This window comes from Gossypium raimondii, chromosome 10 (genome assembly GCF_025698545.1).
Source record: "Gossypium raimondii isolate GPD5lz chromosome 10, ASM2569854v1, whole genome shotgun sequence".
In the NCBI taxonomy this organism is placed as follows: domain Eukaryota; kingdom Viridiplantae; phylum Streptophyta; class Magnoliopsida; order Malvales; family Malvaceae; genus Gossypium; species Gossypium raimondii.
The window spans coordinates 13,279,787-13,284,700 of NC_068574.1; the positions used below are offsets into that span (position 1 = coordinate 13,279,787).

The 4,914-nt window shown below is 34.6% G+C and overlaps 1 non-coding gene across 1 annotated transcript; it reads left to right on the forward strand.

Moving 5' to 3' along the window:
* Positions 1-245: 245 nt before the first annotated feature.
* LOC128034256 (small nucleolar RNA R71) lies at positions 246-352 on the forward strand. Its single transcript, XR_008190386.1, has one exon. It is a non-coding gene; the product is annotated as a small nucleolar RNA R71 (small nucleolar RNA).
* The last annotated feature ends 4,562 nt before the right edge of the window (positions 353-4,914 follow it).

Sequence of the window (4,914 nt, forward strand, 5' to 3'; positions counted from 1 at the left end):
CCAAATAAGATATATGGGCTGTCAACGAAGTGATCGTGTCCAGCTCCATAGTACCAACATCTCTCTTTCCCATCTCAACTCTTTTGATAGGATATTGATAATCATTGTTAGCAATATTTTCCAAAATATTATATGCTTCGTTATAAAATTTGTCTAACAAAGTACCATTGGTAGAAGCATCAACTACCATCCTCGTATATGCATTCAACCCATTATAGAATATCTCCATTTGAGTCTAGTGTTGAAATCCATGCATCAGACATTTTCGAATTAAGTCTTTAAATCCTTCCCAAGCTTCATATAGTGTCTCATCTTCCAATTGCCGAAAATATGTGATGTCATTTCTAAGCTTGACATTCATATTTGGGAGATTATATCGTAGAATAAATCTTTGACAAAGATCATTCCATGATGCTACTGTTCTGACGGTAAAGCATCCAGTCATGCTCTCGTACGATCGCTTTAAGAATATAGAAACAGTTTAAGTCACAGAGCGTCTTCAGGATGAAACACTATATGAAGCTTAAATGTAGTCTTGGATCTTTAGTGGGAAGTCCACCAAACTGTCTAACTATTTGCAACATTTGAAACATTACTAGTTTCAGCTTAAACTGCTGAGTCTGTATTTGTGGTCTGACTATCCTTGGATTCAGGTCATCCAAAATTGGCACAACATGCTCTCAGATTGGTCTATCTCGGTCATCTATCACCCTATGAACATGAGGATTAGTGCCCTAACCATTCAAATTATTATTCAGACCAGATGTCACCCTACGAAAAGGAGGATTAGCATCTTGACCATTCAGATTATCATTGAGTCAGGATCATTCCCATTCCTAGCCATTTTTCGTAGTTCTATCCACTTTTTTGGTAAAGTTCTTTTGATTTCTAGGTTAAAAGGATATTCTTTGTTAGAAGGAATGCCTCTTCTCATGCACTGAAGGAAAACTTGTAGAAATTAAATATAACTAAGTTAAATAAAACTAATAGAGTTAAGTAAAATAACCAAATCAAATTACATTAAATTGCAAATCCTTGGCAACGGTGCCAAAAACTTGTCGCGTGTGAATATGATAAGTTAATTGTGCAAGAATACACATCGAATCAAGTAATAAAATGATAAGTGAGATCATCTCCACAGGGATCAGATTAGGTATAAAAATGGTCAAGTTGTGATAATGATTAATGTTATGGCAAAACCAAGATAAATACGTAGTGGTAAAATAAATAATAAGGATACGTGCAAAATGTGTACTGACCAATATTGGAAAATGTTAAGGCAAAGTAAGAGTCAAAATGCAATGACAATTACGAGAATAATATATTGAATAAAATGCAAGCAAATAAATAAATAACTAAGAATGTTACGAAAAAGGATAGGAGGTCTACGATGTTGATTGGAAGGTTGATATTACTAAGAATCTACCATTACTTTCAATAATGCGTCAGCAAAATCGTACTTAACCCACTGCTCAGAAGAGACCTAAAGTGACCTACTTCTTTCGAGAGCAAGATCTTAAGTTACCTAACCTGTTTCTATAGGCTTTAGCATAGCACCCTGCACTGTTTTGTCTTCATTCTATATAAATGTTGCTCTATGTCTAGAGTCTGTTATAGGTATTCAGTCAAATACCCACTTGTATCATTCAATTTTAGTCCAACTAATCCACCATTTTCATAATTAGATTCACTTTATGGGCATACTACACATTCATCTATGTCTAGAGAATATACGCATACAGTTAGGAAATAAAAGCAATTGAATGAAACAGATGATTAAATCAAATATATGCTTCAACCATTAAAGAAAATAAAAGTTTCATCATGTAATCTCAACCCTATGAGATTTAATTCATGGGTTGGCAATTAAAATTCAAGTTCAAAATAACATATAACATCGTTTTGATCAAATCAATTTATGGGAGAATAGAATAAGAAATAATGAAAGAACTCAGGAAGATGGTTGTCGCCAAACCTATCTGTAGTAGCATAGTATCCTGTGCTAGCTGAGAGGGACTGCCTTCAGCTTCCTCTCTCCATCTCTACTCAACCGCTACTCTCTATTGTTGCCTCAAAATCTCCATACTTAGGGCTTCCTCCTTCGGCTTTTTATAACCATTTCTTCCTATGGTAACTCCAATAGCCCACGATACCTTCTCCTCTTTTTTACGCAGATTTTTCTGGTACAAGTAGAGTTTGGCTAAGACTGGTATGCGCTGACTGTTGACTCATCATTTTCCTGAAATTTCCATGGCATATAAGGTGGCAAACTGTCCAACCTTTTTCCCCAGCAAACCTTCACTCCGTTATTTCTTTCTCCACATCCTGCACCTGCCAAACCACCAAACACAACCCTTTCACATACAATTAAAATTATCTAACATGTAAACACAGTCCAAGATCCTAATGAAAATGATAAAAATACTAATAAAATATCCTAAAATGCCACTAAATGTACCCAAGTACAAGCAATTAGCTCGGTCTAAAGGAATGAAATATAACTCTTGAAACTGCCCCTCTACTTTTTAAAGGCTGGCTTTCACCTTCCCCTGCATCCATTCTTTTACACAGTACTCCAAGAGCACTTCAAGCGGGATGGTTTTAAGGAAAAATGTCGAGATAGTGGTTAGTGTTAAGGCAATAGGGAAGTGTAATGGTTATTTCACTTGAGTTGTGAAAGGAATATAATTGGAGTTTGCTTTTAGAGCTAGCCATAAGAGGAAATTTCTAGGATGAAATTTTCTTTAAGGGTGGGGTAGTTGAAACAGCCAAATACCTTTATTAACCCAAAATTTAAGGAAAGTTAGGATTTAATTGAATGGGTTGGCGAATTGTCGGGCTTCAAAAAATTAAAGACTAGTCTCTATTTTTCATTATTTATACGCTAAACTTACACAATTTTGCAAAACTGAAGCAGTTTTGTGTATCGGAAGAAAATTTGAACTTGAAGCTCGCACTGGAGGAAAATTTGAACTTGAAGCTCACTCGCTGAGACCCAAAGGCTGTAGAATTCTATAGCCAAAGGAGGAATTACTTGGGCTACTAAATATTCAAAATTGGATGTCTAAAAATATTATTTTTGGACTTTCAAAATTCACTTGACCCAATTCTCAACTTGGTTGCTACAATTGGACAACTTCATGCAAAGGAGGAGGTCTAAAGCATACATCTAAGGGAGAAGGAGTCCACGTTTACAAGTGAGGCCCAAAATCCATCTAGTTCATGACCAATTCAGCTGGCCAAACCATCCATAACCCATTCAAAACCATCTAAACTCCTATGCATTAAGCAACCATTCTGATTCATTAAGCACTTAATTTGCTAAAATTAGCAAAGCCATCAACCCCTTTCCTATAATCAAGGCTGACCACATGTGGAGTGAAAAGAAAGGGATCGAAATGCTATTTTAGTCGTCCCTCACATGTATAAATAGGGTCACACTCTCCTTTCATTTAATCATTCATCATTCATCACTTACTCATCCTTCATCCAATCATCTCATTCATTCTTTCATTTTTTCATTCTCTCTTCATTTGAAAGAAAATTGAGTGAGCAATTCTAGAGTGTAAAGCTCTCAAGGTAGGCCACCTGAGGAGTAATTTGCATCAGAGCAAGAGGAGAAGAAAGAAAGAGATAACCACGAGCAATATCATGGAGAACCACAGAATTCTAATTGGAGTTTTCTTTCCATTTACTCTTTATTTTTTATCTAAGTTTAAAAACATAGTTGCAATTTATTCTATTTCTTTTTCTTTTATAATAATGACTATTTTTTTATGATAGAATGATTGCAAATTGTTGATTTAAATTACCCAAGACATGTTTTTAATGTTTTGTGCCTCATTTGTTTATTCATTCAAATAAAATCAAGAATATGTTATTCATGCATTATTAATGTAAGGATACAATTCAATTAACTATTTAATTGTAACAGATTGTGATTAATTGACACAATATTTAAATGGTGCATGTTTGATATTTTAAAGATAAATTGGGTCAAATTAGTAATAATATCAAAAAGTATTTATTACCTTACAAAACTTTAGGGTTATTGAGATTAAATTGCTTCAGTATAGACATATCATTGTTGCTTCACATAATTTCTAAGGAATGGTACTGTATAATATAATCTTTAGTTAAATATGACATAGACATATGCATGTTGACTAATAGATAAACATAGGACTTCAACAGAAGCTTATTAACCGCCTCTGGACCTACTTACGTCCAGATTGTGAATACTACAATAAAATATAGAAAGACAAGGCAGTATCTGCAAGTATACGGCTCAAGTTGTAATTTATTGTTACAATGAAGTAGGGAGAATAAATCAAATCTGATTATATGTGATTAGCTTACTTCGGTAATCTCCATCAACTATCATTTCAGGTTCCTCATCAATCAACTAGTCGCTACCCTAGTAGGATCTTCCAATCTTTCACTAAAATCACGAGTCAGCAAGAACTACTTATCTTCTAACCTCACAGTTAAGACTGGGTTGGGGTTAAGGTGTTCAAGGTTGGGCAATACCAATTTTGGGTTTATTCCCACCTTGATGACTTCCTCGGTTTGTCAAGCCTAGGGTTTGTTTTACATTCTTCCTTTCCCAAACAACTGATCTGTGGAGTGACCTTGCAAAACAGTTAACAGATCATACCTCTATTTGTTAATCCCCCATAGATGGATTAGTTCCTCATGGCTTCCATAGACAATATATAATCGAAGTAAAGAGAAAGCATGCTAATTAAATTGACAAGATAGAGAAAATGAAAGAGCCTGATTGTATTGAAATTAAGCACGAATGCATAGAGTTTGAATGCTTCCACAATTCAGATATCTTGAAATCAACAAGAACAATTGAAATAAATCTCAAACCCTAAGAAAGAAAGAAAGCTAAACTAAATTTACAAGAGA